Source organism: Pelodiscus sinensis, chromosome 3 (genome assembly GCF_049634645.1).
Source record: "Pelodiscus sinensis isolate JC-2024 chromosome 3, ASM4963464v1, whole genome shotgun sequence".
Lineage (NCBI taxonomy): Eukaryota > Metazoa > Chordata > Testudines > Trionychidae > Pelodiscus > Pelodiscus sinensis.
Genome location: NC_134713.1, coordinates 32,263,299 through 32,284,884, shown reverse-complemented (window position 1 = coordinate 32,284,884; position 21,586 = coordinate 32,263,299). Strand labels below are relative to the sequence as shown.

At 42.4% G+C, this 21,586-nt stretch overlaps 1 protein-coding gene and 1 long non-coding RNA gene across 2 annotated transcripts in view; one reads left to right on the top strand and one right to left on the bottom strand.

The window, feature by feature from the left end:
• The window catches only part of LOC142827783 (uncharacterized), a 28,666-nt gene extending 22,139 nt beyond the window's left edge, over positions 1-6,527 (bottom strand). The window contains exon 1 of the long non-coding RNA XR_012902540.1: positions 6,396-6,527. This is a non-coding gene — a long non-coding RNA (uncharacterized LOC142827783). The remainder of the gene's footprint in view (positions 1-6,395) is intronic.
• The window catches only part of TRAPPC12 (trafficking protein particle complex subunit 12), a 111,963-nt gene that overhangs the window by 28,497 nt on the left and 61,880 nt on the right, over positions 1-21,586 (top strand). The gene's annotated exons all lie outside the window — the stretch shown is intronic.

The window sequence follows — 21,586 nt, the reverse complement described above, 5'->3', positions numbered from 1 at the left end:
TTCACCCCTTCCCACACCCAAATCCCTCACTCCCTCATTTTAAACCTATGATTTCCCAACTTGTGAAGAAAATGCATCATCATCCTTCATATTAAATTTGTTTCTTTTCTGCTATTTCTTATGTTAAATTACATTGTTAAATTTTTGTGCCAAGAAAAACTTATTTGTACTTATTTTTAATTTTAAATAATTTTTATACCAAGCTTTTGTGTTTTATTTTTAATTTTAAATTACAAATTGAATTTTCTGTTAAAAGGGCAGTTGGATGATGGCGAAGAAGAAGTGGGGAGGCGTGAGGGTTTCTCAAAATCAAGAAGGGGGTGTGATGCTGAAAAGTTTGGGAACCACTGACCTAGATGGTGCTTGGTCCTGCCATGAGGGCAGGGCACTGGACTTGGGACCTCAAGAGGTCACCTTCCAGTTCTAATATTCTGTGGTTCTATGAAAGGTTACAAGCAGCATACAGTACTTCACTCCAAAGTGAAGTATTAACTTCAGTATTGCTACAGACTGAACCTCTCTAGTCTGGCAGCCTCAGCATCTGACTAGTACTGAACCAGAAAATTTGCTGGACCATCGGAGGTCAATATTGTGTAGCAGCATTACCAACATTTCAACTGATTAGCGGGATCTTAGAAGACATTTAGGGGTAAATTAGAGCTAAATAGCAGCACTGAACACTGAGAGCCAGGACAGGGAGCTGTAAACAAACTCGGTGGGATCACAGGAAACTTGGACACACCTATGATATGTGGACATCTGGCTAACTAAAATCATGCTGGACTACGGATGTTGCCAGACCAGAGTGTCTGACTAAAGCGGTTCAACCTGTACTTTTAGCTTTTGTTCAATGTGTTCAAAAAATTGTATTAAATCAAAGCTGTTTGTCACTGTAAAATGTTAGTTACTATAAAAAGGCATAAAATTAAATTCAGAGCTAATCTGAGAATTAGAAATGGCTTTCATAGAAAAAAAACTAATCAAATGTGATATTAACCACCTGCTTAGTAATTAAAAGAATATTAATAACAAGGTTCACCCCAGATCTCAGGCACATCCAGATGCTGAATGAAAAAAATATTGCTAATATTGAATAGATTTCTGTCCTTCTGATCATGTTATCTCACTGAGGTTCCATAAATTTCAAGTATCACTGTTGGAGTTCAAAAAGTAAACTTACTAACTATATGTAGGTGACTTTCAGTGTTTTAAACTTTAACAACACAGCAGAATTGGTGCTAAATTTATCATAGTCGTTTTTTATTTGAAGAAAATATTCTTATGCAATATTTCATAAGCGATAAAGTATAGGTTGGAACTCCCTGGCCCACCACCCTCTGAAACAAAGGATTTTGCTGGACCGGGGAGGTCCCCTGCTGCCGGCCTCCCAGCCTGCTGCCCCTAACTGCTGCCCCGGCCCCTGTCCAATTTGGAGTCTCTTCAACAAAGGATTAATGGACACAAAACATATATCAGACATGGTAACACACATAAACCTGTAAGGGAACATTTTAACCTTTCTAGTCAAATTCTACAAAGGAATTTCACAACCCAGTTGGAGAGAGAGATGCAGAACTGGAATTCATTTACAAATCTGACACTGTTACACTGGGCTTGAATAAAGACATTGGCTTTGTAGCATCAAAAGTTATGAATGGGACAAATCATGCCTACTTAATTAGCATCATTAACACAGGTCTTACAATTGATAGGTACTTCTTTTGCTATTATATATATCTTGGATTCTGTTATTTCCACTCTAACTCATCTGATGAAGTGGGTCTTACACACAAAATATACTGTATATTTTTATTAGCCTGTATGTTGCCACAGGGCTACTCATTTTTAAAGTTACAAACTGCAATGGCTAACCTTCTTAGACTTCTTATTTAGCAATAAGGCATATCAGCTGTAATTTGTAATGTAATCACCTCAAAGAGAAATCAGATGAGGACTGTATGGAGCTGACCTGTCTCTTAAACTATGGTCTAGTAGTACTAGATTGAGGCTTGAATGCACCCATCAAACCTTCATGACTAAAGTTTGAGAAGAGAGTTACAGTATATTGCAGAGGACATGAGAGACAGAGTAATTCTGATTCTGCCTTGAATTAAATTACACAGTATTAAGATATTAATAAAAGGAAGATAGACTCTGTGCATCATTAACCAGCTAATTTAAATGGTGAACATAAATCATACATATATTTTAGCTGAAGTGTATGAACATGTATCCACTGCTGTTTTCTAATTTTTCTTCTATTTTGTGGTGCAACAAGCATAAAAGTAGATTTTTATTCACAGTATATAGATGAAGCAAACAATTAAAATGTACTTTAAGAAGAGTATACATACAAATAATTTACACAAATTAGTTTTCAGTCATGTATTTTAAATAGTGTGCATAATATCTACCCATTGAAAATATCAATAATAAGAAGTTAAATAAATTACAAACGAAAATCATTTGCTTTTTATACTTCACCAAGAAATGTTAAATATTTCTCTGGGCTGCTTTTAACATCCTTTGCTCCTGGAGAATCAGAGAAGCTTGCAGCAAAATAAGCTACTTACACTTCCCTCCCCCTAATTTAGCTGCACTTTCCATGGAACCCTACTGGAATCTCTCAGCTCCCTTCACACCCTGTTTTGCCTTCTGTTTCAGACAACACTCACAAATCTACCTCTCTACTTCTAACGTGTCTCGCTCAATCCAGCCCAACATCGGACTTTGTCTGACATCTCTTCTTTGAATATCTTTGTATTGCAGTAGGACATGGCTTTCAATGAAGATCAGAGCCTCATTTAAATCGCCGCTTCATTTTCCTATGTTTGGTAGCCTAATCTACATGCCTCTGGCAACAGAGGCATGTAGTCTAGATGTACCCTATGTGTTCTTTCTGTCTGTTGTCCCAGCTCTGCAGATAGCTTTTTCGGTAGAGCAAGTGCTGAATAGGAATGTTAAATATCGGTTAATTGAATAGTCGAGGATCCTCGTGAATTCTTATCGGTTAGTCGACTAGTCTATAGTCTCCAGGGACAGGGACAGCAGCCAATATGCTCCGGCCTCACTCCCTGCCACTCCGCACTGCTACCTCTGTGTCGAAGGAAGCAGCGCAGGGTGCCAGGCGGGAACTGGTCTGCAAGGGAAGCCAGTTTAAAATCCAGCTCCCCTTGTGGACTGGATGCCTCTGTCTCTGTTGCTGCCTCTGATAAAAAGGTTGCAGTGTGGCGAGGCAGCAGCCCCTGTCAGGGAGAGTCTGAGCTCCCGGATCCAAAACAAGCTGGAACTGTACTGGGCTGCCTGCCCGGCTGCCTCTTAATACATTTGAAATGCAGAGCCACAAAGCGGGTAGGTCCTAGACCCATTGCAAGCCAGGACTGAGCCGGGCTGCTGGCCAACCTGCTAACAAATTTGCTGGCAAAGTGGCAGGGAGGGAAATGTGTGTAGTCTCTAGCATTAACCTATAAGCTTTTGCTTATCGGTTAATCAACTACACTATTACATCCTTAGTACTGAAGACTAAAGTGTCATTGCTTATATAACACAGTTCAGGCCTCCCAGTGCTTCTATTCTTAAAGCTCCACTGTTACCATTATTAATAGCAGATATGACAGCCTTCTCATTCAGCAGATCTTGATGTTACTCATAAAGACCGCAAGCACGGTTTGATGATGAAGACACTTGGTCAGTGTGACGGAGCGTCGGGACTCCGCACTGGGGGTACCCCGGCCCCTTGGTACAAGGGAGGGGGCGGGGACATGCCGCGAAAACCTGGCCGGAGAACAGAGGGGAGTGCAGTAGCCGTGAGCGCAGGGATGCCGGATTATGGCATCACGTGGTGCATGAGGGGGCGGGGTGACCTCAGCTGGCATTGCGCCGCCAGCTTTAAAAGCCGGCCGGCCCCCGGAAGAGGGAGGACGGCACGTCCAGGGACGGAGGGGCCTAGCTGCCCGTGTACCCTGTGACCCGAGGAGGACCTGCAGAGGGTAGGAAGTGACCCAGGGCAGGGCACTGGAATTCCCGTGGGTCAGCGTGTTATAGGCGACTGCCCCATCGACCACAGGGGAGAGAGCGAGGTCGTTCTCTTCCTCTTAGGGCCCTGGGTCAGGACCCGGTTGTGAGGGTGGGCATGGTTCCCCCTACTCCCCAACCCCTTTGCGATTATATGCAGATAAGATGCCGGTGGGCTCGGTCAGCTTGTAAAGAAGGTGACTTGGGGATCGTGATTGCACCTATTAAAAGCGGTGTCAGCAGACTGTTGCCTACATACTGACTCCTATTGAGAAAGGGAAACCCTGGGGCACGGGTAAGAAATGGGACATGTATCACCTGCTCCCTTACAGCCAGGTTTCTTGCTGCCTAGGTACAGTATTAGTTAGGGATATAAAAGTGCAACCATTTAAATGGTTAACCAATAAGCATCGGTGTGTTGATTTCTGTTATGATTATATGCCAGCTCCCTAAGCTCATGAAAGCAATACTACAGATCCCGCAGCGTGTGTAATCGTAGCATTTTTAGTAGTTGCATGGTTACATTTTTACTTGATTTTTTTTTAAATCCCTTATATTAGTGCCATGGCTCTGTGGTTACAGGCAGGCTAACACATGAGAGCCTGCTAGCAAGGAAAGGCTCAGTCAGCAGTGGGAATTTCTGCTGTCCACTAGGCCACACACACGTTCATAGGCGTCCGCACGGGGTGTGCTGGGTGTGCCCAGGCAAACCCTAATGTCTCGGGCCGGCTAGCCCAAGCCATTTTTGCGCCCTGGACCCCACCTGTCCCTGCAGCACCACGCGGCCTGGCAGCACTGGGCGGCTCCCCTGAGGTGCTCGGGAACGCCCTTGCCTGGCCCAGCAGTACGGCGCACACAGCGCGGCGCTGTTGAGGCACCTGGGGATGCCCCCGCCCGGCCCGGCAGCACGGTGCAGCGCCCTTGAGGCACCCGGGAGCGCACCCGCCCGGCCCTGCAGCGCCATACAGTGCCCTGGGGGTGCCCCTCCCCGGCCCTGCAGCTTGGGCTGGCTCTGACTCCAGCCTTGCAAGCTGTAAGGCAGAAGCTGAAGGTTAGGTGGAGGGGGAAGGGAATAAGAGGAAGGGGCTTTTGCGATGGGAGAGGGTGGAGGAGGAAGAAAGGGGAAGAGGTGGAAGGGGCTTGTACGGATGGGAAGGGAGAAGGGGAAGAAAGGGGAAGGCACCAAAGGAACAGGGTAGAGGAGACACAAATGCTAGGGGGGAAGTGGAGACAATGAGGAAAAGGGAAGGAGGGGAGATGTCAGTGAGAGTGGGGACTGGGTGATGCTGGAAGAGAAGAGGGTAAGGGCATTGGGGATTGGAGGGGGAGGTGCTGGGAGAATGCTTTACAGAAGGGGTAGGCATGAGGAAGGTGGGGTTGGAGCAAGTCATGTGTGAGGGCACAGGGGCATGAGGGGAATGGGGGCAGAGGGTGGTGAGGGGATGGGCATCAGGGAAAAAAGGGCAAAGGGGGCAGGGGCAGTGAGGGAAGGAGGGAGGCACCAGGAGGATGCAGGGGTAAGGGAAGGTGTAGGTACCAGGGGATTCTGGGGGTGAAGCAGGAGGACAGACACTTGCAGGGGAGGGACCAGCACCTGAGGAGAGAGGCGAGGGAGGTGTTAGACGAAGGGATGAGGAGGGATAGCTCACATGATCAGAGTGGGGCTACTGGAGGAGTGGGCACAGGGGGGAGAGAAGGGCTGGTGGAGGGCAGGCCGGTCTCAGGAAAGCTAAGGGCAGGAGTCACGACAGCAGAAGAGGGTGAGGGGTTGGGGGGCAGCAGGCACGAGGGGAGTTGATGGAGCAAGGGGAGGAGACATGGCAGCAGAGGGGAAAGGTAGATATTTATTAATAACTTGGGTGCCACAATGGCACATACAAACAAGCCACATGAATTTGGTACTGGTGCACAATACAAAATTCATTCTGCTCATGGGAGGAATATCTTAGAGGGAACACTTCCCCTCTACCCCCTCATTAATGTCACACATATTGGATTAATGCAGTTGCAGGATAGTTGCATGGGCAGGTTGGTGGGGCCAAACTAATCCTTATTGGGAGGAGGATGGTGGGAAAAGTCCTTGGGTTGGGGGTCACATAACATTTTTTACTTTTGGTCATGTGCCCATCTTGCCCGGAGAGGGTTACCTCCAGGGGCGTGGCTAATGGGGGCCAGGGCGTGGTTAACAGGGGTTAGGGGTGTGGCTAATGGGGGGGGGGGTCAAAGTGCATTTAAAAAAATCCTTTGGGTGCACACCCTAATGAAATGTGCTGCGCACACCTATGCACAGGTTTAAGTGAAGTACCCGAATTGGAAAACACAATTTATACAGCACCGTATGTATTTCAAGCCACCTGCTACCTCCCCTTGATCCTTATCACCTTGATCATTTAGTCTTCCAGCCATTGTATAGATTGGTCCAGTCACAATATGTCTTCCAATCTTCTTGTATCTTGGCCTTCTTTATCCATGTGCGGCCATTTCTTTTCATGATAAAACCTTCCCATCTCTTTGGAGGTTGGCTGAATGGTAGTTTGTTTCCATGGTTACCACTTGGCAACAACTACAGTTCATCCATTGTCAGCGAGTCTCGATATATCTGGGTCATCACATTTTACTATACCGGCTTTCAGCAACTATGTCCTGGTTCCACTCTGCTGTCTGATCGCTTTGTTGGGGACTCAGTAATGGATTAAAATTCCTAGAATTCTTTGTCTGTGACAGTTGTTGCTCCTCTGTTTTTGTCAGTGTCTATGTTTTGCTACCATACAAAATTGATGCAGTATTATTGAGTTGAAGAGGCTGGTGCGTGATGCCTTGTTATTTTTTTTCCTTGGAGGATATCCTTCATGGAACTGAATGCTCACCACCTTGCTTTCCTTTATTTGTGAGAGTTCACCTTTCTGATCATGGCACATGTTAATTTCTGGGCCCAAATAGAAGTATTGCTCAATTTCTTCTATTTGTTCTCCCTTGATTGTTGTTTGCGTTCTTAGCAAGATATCAAAACACATCAATTTTGTTTTGGAGTGATTAATTTTCAGTCACATTTGCTGTTTTGTGTTCAGTTCTCAGAGAATTTTCTATAGTTTGTTATTTTTTGATGGTGAACGCAATTCATCCATGAATCTGAGATGGTTCAACAATTCTCCATTGTTGTTCCTTCCAATTCATCTGTCTCATTACCACTTCAAAGCAGGCTGTGAAGGGTTTGAGTGAAACTATGTCCCTTGTTTTGCTCCTTTCTTAAGTGGGTGCGAAGAGGAGTATCAACTACAGTTATATCTGTAATGCATTAGAAATTGCATTCCTTAATAGTTTTCTGTAGTTTGTATCGAGATGCTCTCGTCTGCAAGAGCATTCAACCCTGCATTGATCTATGCACTGTCAAACACTTTTGTCAATGAAGGCAATACATAAGAGAAATTTGTATTCCCTTGAGTATTCCAATAGCTGATTTATAGTGAAAATATGGTCCACTGTGCTGAAATTCTTTCGAAACCCTGCCTGATCTTTCAGCTGCTGCTTGTCCAGAATCTGTGAGAGTCAGTTGGTTATTTTGGTGAATAGCTAGTAGATGTGAGAATAGGCATATTGGACGATAGCTCTTTAGATCTTCATGATCGCCCTTCTTATACAACAGTATGAAGAAATCCAAAAGTCTGCCAATTTGTAGAATAGAATAGCAATTGAAAAGAAAAAGAAAAAAACTTGTTAACTTACATTACATGTTGTACCTTCAAATTCCGTCACGCACTGGTCCGGCAACATCCTTCGTCTGGCAGGACCATGGAGCCCGGGAGCTGAAGAGCGGGCGGGGCAACCAGACTGGGCATCAGGGTCAGCAGCCCAGCTGGGGGCACCATGGGACCAGGGCTGGAGCCTTGCAGCAGTCTCCAGCAGCCCCTGGGAGTGTGGGACTGAGGCCAGAGTGGGGTCAGAGTCCCTGCGGCAACACCCAGCAGTGCGGGGCCAGGACCAGAGCCTCGCGGCTTCCCTAGCTGTGCGGGGCCAGGGTCAGAGCCCTGCGGCTTCTTCTGGGGTTGGAGACCCAGCCCCGGGGCTGCCCTGGAGCCCCAGCACTGCAGCTGCTACTGGCTGTGCAGGGCTGGAGCCCTGTAGCAGGAACTAGAGTTTATGCCGCCCAGGGAGCCAGCAGTAGCTGGGCAAGCAGCCCAACCAGGTTGCGGGGGGAGAGAAGGCAAGGTTGCCTGCTGGGAAAGACTGCCAGCATCGGGTAATGGGTTTGGGGACCGGAGGCAGGAGACCTCCCCTGATCCGGCAAATTTTCTTCAGAACTGTTCAGGTCCCAACGATGCCAGACCAGAGAGGTTCAAACTGTACTTTCTTTCAAGGGACCAGCCAGTCATTTCAATACATTAACTAAAACCATATTTGTTAGTTCTGTTTTTAAAAAAAAAATCTGTATTTTTCTGGGAAATTATTACATTACTTAGTGTTTGAAATCATAAAAATTGAAAACTTACAAGGGAAATTCACTAATCTGTTTTCTTATTATTAATTCTTTGAACCTGCTTCCAGAGATTATTTGGGTAAAAGAAAACATTAGTGTGGGTAAGAAATCAGGTTTGATATGAGGAGACATGTTAAGGTGAAATAAGGTAACCAGCCCGTGCTGCCTATATTTGACTTGCTGGTTCAGAATATCAACACTACTTGTGTGGTTAAAGATGTCAAACTCCATGAGTACAAATAGTCTCTAAAAAACTTGCCTCTAGCCAGGCTTATCTCCGATATGCAACTTCAGATATTTTGAAACATAGCACACATCGTATAGACTGGAGAAAGAGGTAAACATTTGAAATCTGTTGAATTATTTTTATTTCTAATTCTATCCTTTTACTGTGATTCACTGTAAACTAAAGTTACTTACAGAAAAAAGTTTTGATGTATTTTGAGCGATCACATCTAGAAATACAAATAAATAAGAACATAAGAATGCACATACTGGGTCAGGCAAAAGGTCCATCTATTCCAGTATCCTGTCTGCTGACAGTGGCCAAGAGGCCAAGATGCCCCAGAGGGAGGAAACACAACAGGTAATCCTCCAGTGATCCCTCTCTTGTCACCCATTTCCAGACAAACAGGGCCTAGAAACACCATTCCTACCCATCTTATCTAAAAGCCATTCATGGACCTAACCTCCATGAATCGATCTAGTTCTTTTTTTACCTTTGTTAAAATCCTAGTCTTCACTACATTCTCTGGCAAGGAGTTCCACAGATTGACGGTGCCCTGAGTGAAGAAAAACTTCCTTTTGTTTGTTTTAAACCTGCCACTTGTTAATTTCATTTGATGACCCTCTAGTTCTTATGTTATGGGAAAAAATAAATAACTTATTCACTTTTCCCACACCAGTCATGATTGTATACACCTCTATCATATCCCCCTTTAGTCTCCTCTTTTCTAAGATGAAAAGTCCTAGTCTTTTTAATCTCTTTTCATATAGGACCCTTTCCAAATCACTAATCATTTTTGCTGCCCTTTTCTGAACCTTTTCCAGTGCTGATATATCTTTTTTGAGATGAGGCGTCCACATCTGTATGCTGTATTCAAGATGTGGGCGTACCATGATTTTATATAGAGACAATAAGATATTCTCTGTCTTATTCTCTATCCCCTTTTTAATGACTCCTAACATTCTATTTGCTTTTGTGACTGCCGCTGCACATTGAGTGGATGTTTTCAGAGAACTATCCACAATGACTCCAAGATCTCTTTCTTGACTAGTTGTAGCTAAATTAGTCCCCATCATATTGTATGTATAGTTGGGATTAATTTTTCTAATGTGCACTACTTTACATTTATCAGCTTTACATTTCGTTTGCCATTTTGTTGCCCAGTCACTTAGTTTAGTGAGATCTTTTTGAAGCTCTTCTTGGTCTGCTTTGGCCTTAACTATCATCTGTAAAGTTTTGCCACCTCACTGTTTACCACTTTCTCTAGATCATTTATAAATAAATTGAATAGGATTGGCCCCAGGACAGACCCTTGGGGGACCCCACTCATTACCTCTCTGCATTCAGAAAACTTACCATTTATTCTTACCCTTTGTTTCCTGTCTTTTAACCAGTTATCAATCCATGGAAGGACCTTTCCTCTTATCCCATGACAACTTACTTTACATAAAGGCCTTTGGTGAGGGACATTGTCTAAGGCTTTCTGGAAATCTAAGTATAGTATATACACTGGATCCCCCTTGTCCACGAGTTTGTTGTCCCTCTCAAAGTACTCTACTAGATTAGTAAGGTATGATTTCCCTTTACAGAAACCATGTTGTATTTCCCCCAACAAATTATGTTCATCTATGTGTATGACAATTTTATTCTTTACTTATAGTTTCAGCTGATTTGCCCAGTACTGACATTAGACTTACCGGGCTGTAATCGCCAGGATCACTTCTAGAGCCCTTTTTAAATATTGGTGTCACATTAGCTATCTTCCAGTCCTTAGGAACGGAAGCTGATTTAAAGGATAGGTTACAAACCAGATAATAATTCTACAATATCACATTTAAGTTCTTTCAGAACTCTTAGATGAATGCTGTCTGATCCTGGTGACTTGTCACTGTAAAGTTTATCAATTTGTTCCAAAACCACCTCTAATGACAGCTTAATCTGTGACAATTGCTCCGATTTGTCGCCTAAAAAGAATGGCTCAGGTTTGGGAATCTCCCCAATATTCTCAGCCGTGAAGACTGAAGCAAAGAATTCATTTAGCTTCTCTGCAATGACTTTATCATCTTTGAGTGCTCCTTTAGCATCTTGATCATGATTTTAATGTGTACTACACAGTATTAATGAAAAACTACATTTTGTGATCAGTCTGTATTCTTAGTTTCTCTACTTTAATACAGAAAGAATTTCATTTTACTCTCCACTCTTAGCTATGAGTATTGTTCTATCCAGAATTCAATAGCTGATAGTGTACAGAAGGGTCATCTTTGCAAGACATTTTCTTGTGGGGAGAGGAACATAAAAAGAGGTCTATTTTCTTCTGCCTTGTAATAGCTAATGAAAGTAGGCCAGGCATTTGGGCAATGAACTGTCTCTGAAATTGCTGCCTGTACATCTACTTTATATAATACACTGGGGCATCTGAGGCTGAATATTTGTCATGGCTTTCGTGAGTCATGGATTCTATGATTTTATGGGGTTATGATTTTTCATTTGTGTATACACTATCTACACTATTATACACAGTAGTTCTGTCTGTGTTCATCACAATAATAGCTTATAAAGCCACTGGCAATAAATTTTAATTCCTATGTTTCTGTGAGAGGATTGATAGACAAGATTTCAGTTGCTATCCAGTTCACACGTGGGATGATTTGGGCTTGGTTCTGGTTAGTACACTACTTAAAATTAATGCTTTCTATCAAATTAAATTCAAACTCTAAATTAAGATAGCTATTTTAATGTTTTAAATACATTATTTTCAATTTCTGTGGTATCTTGCATTTTTTCCCAAATTCACAGCATAGATAGAAAGGAGGCAGAATGGATCCACATGCACAACTCACTACCTTCTAAAATGCAGATGCGAACTAAGAAATATGTTCTTCAATATTTTATTGTCAGAGTTTGAGAAACTGACCTTCCCATGAATTATGATACTAACCTTAGTACAAGTACTTAGATTTTCAAGTTGCAGCTGTATTGTGACCACAGGATGGCACTTCTGGATGACTAGTGAAGGTTGAAAATTTTATTCTCTTCCTCTCCCCCATGAGAATGGTGTGAGTCTAAACAACTGCCAACTGTTGTTCTAGCAATTTTTGCCTTTGCTTATTGGGACTATGTTCCCTTTGTGTCTTCACTCCTATCCAAAAATAATTTCAGGTTTTAATAGAAAGTAGGGCTGCCAATTAATCACAGCTAACTTCAGCGATTAATTCAAAACAAATTAAATTGATTAAAATAATTAGTCACAATTAATCACAGTTTTAATTGCACTGATAATCACAGAATACCAATATGAATTTATTATAAATATTTTGAATGGTTTTCTACATTTTCAAATATAGTGATTTCAGCTACAACACTGAATATAAAGTGTACAATGTAAAAAAGATAAATATTATTTTTCAGTTTACCTCATACAAGTACTGTGGTACAGACTATCTTGGACTGTAACTTAAAAAATGTAGATTTGTTTGTAAGTTCAGTTATGGGAAAAAAAAGTTTAAACCTCGAGAACAGCAGTGAGCAACCTAGATTAGTAACTGGGCCACATGAGTGGCCCTCCTTCGTCTCAAGTGGACTGCAAGATTGTCTCCTGGGACAGGGTAGTTTTGCCATTTGCACTTGTGTACCTAGAATTTGCAAGTATACTGATTCAACCACAGCAGAGCTTTAACTGGATTCAGAGGGAATGCATGGCATTCGCAGTCAATGTTGTGTAGAATCGGTATGCACTTCACTTCATGTGCCCTGGCTTCATGTGCATGTCACTTTAATACCAGTAGAAGAAAAACTGTGTGGCTAGAAACCAGTGGCATGGTTTCTTGTACATGAGCAACAGTAAGCAAAATGTCTCATGGGCCACATATAGAACCCCAATGGGTCACAGGTTGCCCACCAATGTTTTAGAACCTACATGTCTACTCAGTCCTAAGACAAACAAGCTTGTTTACATTTATCGGAAATAATGCTGCCTGTTACTTATTTACAATGTCACTTGAAAGTAAAAACAGACATTCACTTGGCACTTTAGTATCCAGCACTGCAAACTATTTATGTGTCTCCTTCGTGCTTCGGGCACCAATAAGGTAACCCATAAAATAACTCTTGATTTTGAAAAGTCCCTTATGCTGATTTTTTGGTAGGGACATAATAGGTGAAATTCCAATTGCAAAGAATCTATAACAGGAAACTTGTCATAAGCCACAGTGGCACTCTTATTTTCTGTACCTTCTTTTATTTTGACAAATACCTGATGATTGCATTTTACAAAAATGCATCATGTCACTCTTACTGTAGAGAATTGCATATAGTTCATGCCTGAGTTCTTCTGGCTTATTCTTTGGTCTCCAAATAGACTAGTTTGGAGGAGCCTGGAGCAAAACAGAAGATCAGTGTGGACTGGGAAATGGCAGAGCCACACAGTTGCAAAGCATCTGCAGGTGAAGTAGCATCTGACTACTTAAAAGCTCACGGCTTTCCTGCCTTGCCCTTCTGTGGTTCCAATATACCTGGCTATGTGGAACAACTCAGTTGTACAATATTGAAGGTTCAGAAAGCAGCCTTCTGGCCCAAGCTTCTTTTCCCTATTTTTGTAGCTTGGCTCAGTTTTATATGGTATCAATGAATGTCCATAGATAAATAACCTTCTGGTCAATAAGGGTATTGGAGTTACCAGAATGTTGGAAAGGAATAAGAAATAGAAAAGTTGTGGGTAGGGAAGAAACAGAACAAGCCAGGAGGGAAAACAAAGAAAAGAGCAGACAGAAAAGGAAAAATGTGAGAGAAAATACAGAAGAAAGATGGCAGCAGCTGTGTCAGCATATGGGTAGCAGACATTTGCTAATTCACTCCACAGTTAAATTGTACACACACAAAAAGTTAAACCATTGTTATATATGGTGCCAACATTCCCATCTGTTGCCACATGTAATACAGTTGTGGCAGACCTGGAGCATAAGCTAACAGTTCATTCCTCAAGCCCCTGTTGATGGCTGGAAATATACTAAAACTTCTATCAGGACTGCAGCTTGTCAACTATTTTGTTTTTGTCTGACAAATCTTTACTATCCCTTTACATTTATGTGTACTTTTTGATGCTCAACCTTTATCTTGTTCTGTTTCTGATTAAATCTGAAACAGCATTTCATAAATTGTGGTTAAAACTAGCTAGTTCAAAGTGGTATATTTGATTGTTAATTTATGCAGCGCCATGGCAAAAAGGTAAGTTATATAGTCATTTGTATGGCTGCTTCGTCTATTGCACATGGTACTTGTATGGCACTCTTTAGAAGTGAGTAATCAAAAGTGAAGATTCTTTGCTTGCTTCCACATTCTAGCATGCTATGTAATTTTCAGTGGAGAAAAATTACAGTACTCATCAGTGGTAGGAGAACCACTATTATTTCTGTCCTGCCATCCTAATTTTTCATTAGCTCTTTCCTTTAGCTTCATTATTCTTCAAACCTTTGAAAAAGTATTTTTGCAAGATTTCCAAACTGCCTCTCAACTCCTTATAGCAGCTGATACATTATAGGATCATAGGATGCTAGAACAGGAAGGGACCTTAAGAGGTCATCAAGTCCAGTCCACTACCCTCATGGCAGGACCAAGCACCGTCTAGACCATCTCTGATTGATGTCTATCTAACATGCTCTTAAATATCTCAAGAGATGGAGATTCCACAGCCTCCGTAGGCAATTTATGCCAGTGTTTAACCACCCTGACATGTCTCCACCCCCTTTTCTGTGTGTTTAAATTATAAACTGTTTGGTGTCGGCACCATCACTTAAAATTTTGATAACTCCCAAAATTCTATTTTCAAAAATGGCAGGTGCGAGTGGGGCCTAAATCTGTTGAAAGTCTATGGGACATAAGAGCCTAAGTGACTCTCTACATGACTGTTTCCCAATTTTATTTGTGCACGGAACCCTTTTAAATGTGAAAGAATTTTGCGAACCCCCTAATAACAGTCTAATATATGGAGCTGAAAAAGTAGACTACAAATAAGTAAGGATAATAATCAGGGCTCGACAAACTGCAGCGAGAGCTACTCGCCAGCCCCGCACTGTGCATGCGCCAGACCGGCACTGCGCATGCGCACAGCGCTGGTGAATGGGGCGCACAGAGCGACTGGCTGAAATCTACTCGCCACAGGCGAATGGAAACAGCAGTTTGTCGAGCCCTGATAATAATAAATAAATGCTAAACAAGGTCATGAGATCAACATTTAGTTTAATTGAACATATTTAAAAACAAAAATGACATATTAATTATTATTTTTTAATCATAAAATGTTATTGTAATGAATTTTCACTTCACTGAACCCCGGGGTTCTGCGGAACACCATTTGGGAAACACTGGTCTATACAATGGAATAATGCGCACTATGGGCGTGTAATTACTAAAATGCACTAATCCTGTGTTGTGCATTGATTGGTATGTATAGACCCTGCTCATACACACCAAAGGTTTGTGTGGCGGCGTATGTACTCCCCGTCACAGGCGGAAGCTTCTTCCAGAGTGGGACACCACCTGATTGGCCACAAGGCAGCTGGCCATCTCTACAGTTCCCTAATTTTCCCTTGTCTCGGGGTAACCCAGAGCCTGTAAGCAGCCCCGTGCACAGGGCAGCATGCCCTACCAGCTTGAGTCTCTCGACAGCCTTTGACTCAGGACAGTGTGGCCTAAGGGCCAGAGTCTGAAGGATGGGGCTAGCACCCTGGTAGGGGGTCTCGAGCCCTCCCTGCTCCACTGGGTCCCAACCCAGGGGCTCTACGAGCAGTAGAATGACCTGCCACTCCCTCGGCGGGGAATCCAGCTGAAACATGCTAAGGATATGTGGGTAGGAGAGGCCTCTCCTGCACCCTCCCTGGGTTACTTCCTACTGCTTCAGCTGGGTCAGCATCCCACACAGAAGCCGGGTCTTCCAGTTCACTGGCAGCAGCGTCTCCCTGGGACTCCTGGGAGTTTACATTGCATCTGTCTCCTGGGGCTACCGTTCCTGCTGTGTTCCTGCTGTCTGAGTCACCGGCAGCTGCAGCTCAGGACGTCCAGCTGGAGATGCTTCTCCTTCACTGGCCAGCCTAGACTGAGCTGCTCTGCTATCTTTTATACTGCCCCAGCATTTGGAGCATGCCCAGTCTGGGACAGAGGACAGGACTTCCTCCACCCACATGGTTTTATTCCCCTTTGCTACAGTGCAGAGTATGAACACTCCGTCACAGTTCTTTATTGTACTTTAGTGTAATACTGTTTTAGATACCACTGCGTTAGCTTAAGGAACTTTGAGTGTACACCAGCAGGACCTAAACTAGGTGTGGACAAGATACGGCCACGGGCCAGATCCAGCCTGCCAAACCTTTTGATCCGGCCCACACCCACCCCTGTGGCAGGGAGCAACACCAATTGAAAACAGCTCATTGCTCTTTGTGGCTCGCTGTGAAAACGAGCCAGTGTGAGCTGAGAGATTTTGCTGGGGATGGGAGCAACGTGTGAAGCCTCTCCTTCCTGCCTCTTCAGCCACATGCACAGTCAGTTAGCAGTCTGGGGCTGCTGGTGAGAGTGCTGCTGGCCAAGAATTGCTTAAGTAAGTGCCTTCCTGGCCAGAGCCTGCCTCTATCCCTCCTTCCCAAAACCCACCCAGACTCTGCGGCCCCTCCTCTGCCCTCTCCCCCAGGTCAGAAACCTTTCCTTCACCCATACCCCCTCCTGTTCCCTGAACCTCAATCGCCTGCCCCAGGTCACAACCAAAACCCTCTGTACGCTCCTGCCCCATGTCACAACTCCCCCCATACCTTCCACCCCCTCCTACATCCTTCCCCCACGCCAGAATCCTCTCCTGTACCTATACACCCTACCAGGCCCTGCACCCCAAACCTCTACTCCAGGTCGCAACCCCCTCCTACATCCAAATTCCTTCTCACACCCCACACCCTGTCCTGCACTCTAGTAAAATATAAGAATGACCATACTGGGTCAGACCAAATGTCCATCTAGTCTACTATTCTGTGTTCTGACAGTGTCCAATGCCCCAGAGGGACTGAACATAACAGGTAATCAAGTGATCTCTCTCCCGTCATCCATTTCCAGCCTCTGACAAACAGAGGCTAGGGACACCATTCCTACCCACCCTGGTATTGATGGACCTAACCTCCATGAATGTATCTCATTCTTTTTTGAGCCCTATTAAAGTCCTGATCCTCACAGTATGCTCTGGTGAGGAGTTCTACAGGTTTACTGTGTGCTGTTTGAAGAAAAACTTGCATTTGTTTGTTTTAAACCTGCTGCCTATTAATTTCACTTGGTGGCCTCTTGTTCTTATGTTATAGGAGCAAGTAAATAACTTTTCCTTATTCACTTTCTCCATACCTGTTCCCTACCCCATACCTGTTCCCTGCTCTCTTCTGCACCCATCCTCCATCCCATATCCTGCAGCCCCTCCTTAGAAAAGTTTGGCCTTTACCCACTTATCAAAAATTATTGCCCACCCCAGCCTACACCAACCAATTAATGCACAACACATTCATGTGCTTTAGAAATCACACTCCATAGTGCTCATTAGCTCATTATCCCACTGTGTAGACAAGCCCTAAGTCATTTCTGAAAATGGGCTTCAGGCATTTTTGAAAATTTTGTCTGTTTCCATATAAATGTGTGCACTTCCAAGTATGCTGTTGGAGAAAAATAATTAGTATTTTTCTCTCTCCTTTTGCGTTCTCTTTTTTCCTTTTTCCCCCTTGTTTTCACTTTTTTATTTCTTGCCTTCTCCCCACTCCCTCCATTTAATTTGTTTTCTTAACCTTTTAAATAGAAAATGTTTAGTAGGTAGGAAGATTATAGAAAGGTATGAAAGAAATGGAACAGATCCAAAATCAATTCCAGAGACGAGGATCTAAGTCCCCTCTAAGCTGTGCATGACACAGCAACCTATTAAGCACCATGCCAGACACTCTGGGTTGCAGCAGCAATCTCCCTTACCTCCAGATCCTCCTCAGCAAGAAGAGAGGTTCCCCTACCCTTCCACACACACACCCTGGCCCCAGACTGCTGCATCCATGGGAGAGGCACCTATCCTACAGCCCCAACCCCAGAGCTGCCATAGCGGGGAGTGGCACCTCTCCCTTCCAACTGAGGTGCTGCTGCAGGGGAGGCAGAGATATGGGAAAAGCCCTCTATACTCATTGCAGCCCTAGGGCAACCTGTCCCCCAAACGCCTAATCACCAGCCCCATTCTGGAGCCTTCATCTCTAGCTGGAGCCCTCCATCTACTGCATAAGCTTTGAGCCCCCTCTCACACTCCAAATCTCTCAGCCCCAGCCCTGCCACATGAATTTTGTTATGGAGGTTGTGGGTCACATAACAAAATTAATTCCATGCATGGGTGTGAAAAATTAGAGGGAATACTGCCTAGGGTTAGAGTTTTTCCTTCTGCATAGTTTTCTTGCAGAGGGAAATTCATTAGGATTACATAGATAATCCTAAATAATTTATCTTCACAGTGAGCTCCATAGTTTAGGTAAGCACTAATGTGATGATTGTTGCCACCCAAGAAGCATTTGGGCAGGCTGTAGATACCAGATCAGGTCTCGGCATTGAGGGTGTGAAGTGGAAGCACTGGCACTTAATTGCCAGCCATTCTAATTCTACTTTTTCTGGTCTAGGACTACTGCTGCTTGATTCAGGTCTCTCATTTTGAATTTGGTGATTGGTATCAGGTGGTGTTTGTTATGACAGCTGTCAAAATGTGCATCTGTTCTTACTGGAACATGAATTGGAATGTTTGGCCTTAGCAAATTCTACCTGATCTTACTGTTTTTTCCATCTGTTCCAAGGTCTTTTGATTATCTGTTTCGCTTTTAAAATAAATTTATTCTGGTACCATTTAATTTTGCCTTCTTTTATGCTATTAATATATTAAAGGGCCAGTGTCAACTTGAAAATGGTATAATTTCAATACCTACTATAATTAAAAGTAAAGATTGAAAATAAAACTAAATTCCCATTGTCTGTACTTTCTACTAAGCACACAGCTGCATTAAGAACTCCAAAAACTATCAACAGAGTTTAAATTTAGAGACCGTCAGTATGGAGGCATAGACCTCAAGTACTTTAGTGAAGGAGAACTATATAGCTGGCCATAGAATTAAGCTGTTCTCTTTTGTTCACTAACTTTTTGAGTGAGTAATATTGTCAGTGTTACTTTCACTATTTTGCTAGATAGCCCATGCTGAGTAAAACCTTATAAACATCAATTGGAGAATAGAAAATTCTTTTAATAATATGTATGCATTTTAATGACAGGACATACTACTTGTTTGGATATACTTCTTCGTGAAGTTGTACTTATTTGATCAGTATCAGTGCATTCAGTACAGAATAAAATAAAATATAGGAGTTGATCTCTACCCATAGTTCATAATCTCAGGCTCCAATCTTGCAAAGTGTTGCATGCAGCCAGTCCTCAATGTGTGCATCACATCCCTTTGCCTCCAGTGGGATTCCACCTGGATATGTGTCCACCTATGTAAGGACCTTTTTGCAGGGCTGGTCTTAAATTAGGCAATATATCTTAAGACCACAGTATAGCAGGTAGCCAAGTACAGGGACCATTTTCAAGCAAAGAATTGACAATTAAATACCACTGTACTCATCTAATCTGACCTTGTATTAACATATGCCAGAGAACTTCCCCAAAATAATTCCTACAATATATCCTTTTAGAAAAAAAATTCAAACTTGATTTTAAAATTCTCATCGATGGAGAGTTCATCATGGCCTTTGTGAAATTGTTCTTGTGATTGTTTAATTATGTAATATAACACTTTCATTTCTGTTGTATATTACTATTAATATACTCAGTCCTCCTTTCTTGTTTTCTGATTTCCTGTGTAATCTGTTGGGGTATGTCTACACTACCCTCCTAATTCGAAATAGGAGGGTAATGTAGTCATACCGCAATTGCAAATGAAGCCCGGGATTTGAATTTCCCGGGCTTCATTTGCATAAAGCCGGCCAGCGCCATTTCTAAATGCCGGCAGTTCGAACCCCGTGCCGCGCGGCTACACGCTACAGCTAGTTCGGATTAGGTAGTGTAGACATAACCTTGGTTATTGAAGTAGATATATTCCCTTTTCCTATTTTTGATCCATAAAATTATGAGATTAAATTTCATATGCTGAATTCTCTAATCCATTTATCAGACCTCTATAATACTATTGTTATTGAGAGGTTATAATAATCAGCATATATCATTGCTGCTTTCCATTTTTGTTCCAGATAATTGAAACAGTGGATAAAAACAAAAATAACAATCCTTTCTCCATTCTGATACACTTTCTGCCACTCACCTCTCCCATCTTAAAATATTTTTTATTCAGAAGCACTTAGTTTTTTGAAAATGCAAATGATTACTTCATCCATTCACATTGTTCACTTGCCCTAACTCTTATACCATGACTACTGCCCTATTGTAAACTCTTTGGGAAGGATTTGTCTTTTACTATATTTTTATTGTGGCTAGCACAATGTGGCCACTGTCTTGGTTGGCTTTTGTAACATTATATCTGTCGTATTTCAATACATCTCATATCTGGATGCACAATATTGCTTTTCTTTGGTCCTCAAATTAAATATATCAAGAAACAATATATTAAATTTGAAAAGTGGTTTCCATTCTAAGCCTATGTATTCAGTCATTTAGAATTTTCTGAAACTTTCAAATTGGGCTGAAATTTTTCATACTTGGTTTCTATCTGAAAGTTTTGGACTGTTTCAACTAAACTGTCCGTGTGCTTTTAAGCAAAAGAAGAGTGGGGGAAATACTGTAACCATTAAAAGATAATAAATGTTGTACCTTTTGTTGCTTAGTAATCTTAATGTTGAAGGTTGTCAAACCAATCTGATAGCTTTCTTTGTGAGAAGAGGTGGGTGTGATATAACTAGGCTTTAGTAAAGCATTTGATACGGTCTCATATGACCTTCTTATAAACTAGGGAAATACAACCTACATGGGACTACTATAAGGTGGGTGCATGATTTGCTGGATAATCATACTCGGCGAGTAATTATTTATGGTTCACAGTCATGCTGGAAAGGCATAACAAGTGGAGTTTCACAGGGGTCTATCTAACAATTTAGATATTGGCATAGAAAGTATGCCAATAAAACCCTTTTTCAAAAGATCCTGTACTCCTTCGAAAAAGGGTTTTATTTTTGATCGATCCCCGTCTAAACAGACAGTTTTCTTTTGAAAAGCCCCATTTCAGAAAAAAATGTGGCTGCCATTATGCAAATGAAGCACAGGAAATTTAAATCCCGGCTTCATTTGCAATTTCGAAGTGTCTAATTTACATCCCTTTTTCGAGAAAAGGGATGTAGTTTAGACACAGCCTGAGAGAAGAATCTCTCCCATCAGCAGAGAGCACCTCTTTTAACTAACTTTTTTCCCTTTTTCATTTATTTGGAAAGCCATATTCCATCTAACTTTTTTTTTCTTCAACTTTATTCTCTATCATCATCCATGATTTCACTTTATTCTGAATCTTACATATTATTTGGCTTGCTTCCATTAGACTTTTATCTAAGCAAATCTGGAATTTGACCCTCTTGGTATAATATACAATATTGTATCACCTGTTGTTAGTTCCAAATTTTCAAACATGATAAACATTTCCCAAAAATCATGAGATTGACTTTAAGGTCATGAGACTTAAGAAAATAATAATTTGGGGTTCTTGTGATTTGCTCTCTGGTTTCTGAGCCTTTAATGTGCACTTGGGTCATTTTCCAACCTTTTCATCTAGCCATGCAGGCTGGAAAGTTACTTCTCCTTTTAGTGAAAGGCAGGACTCTCACAATATCTCATCTTC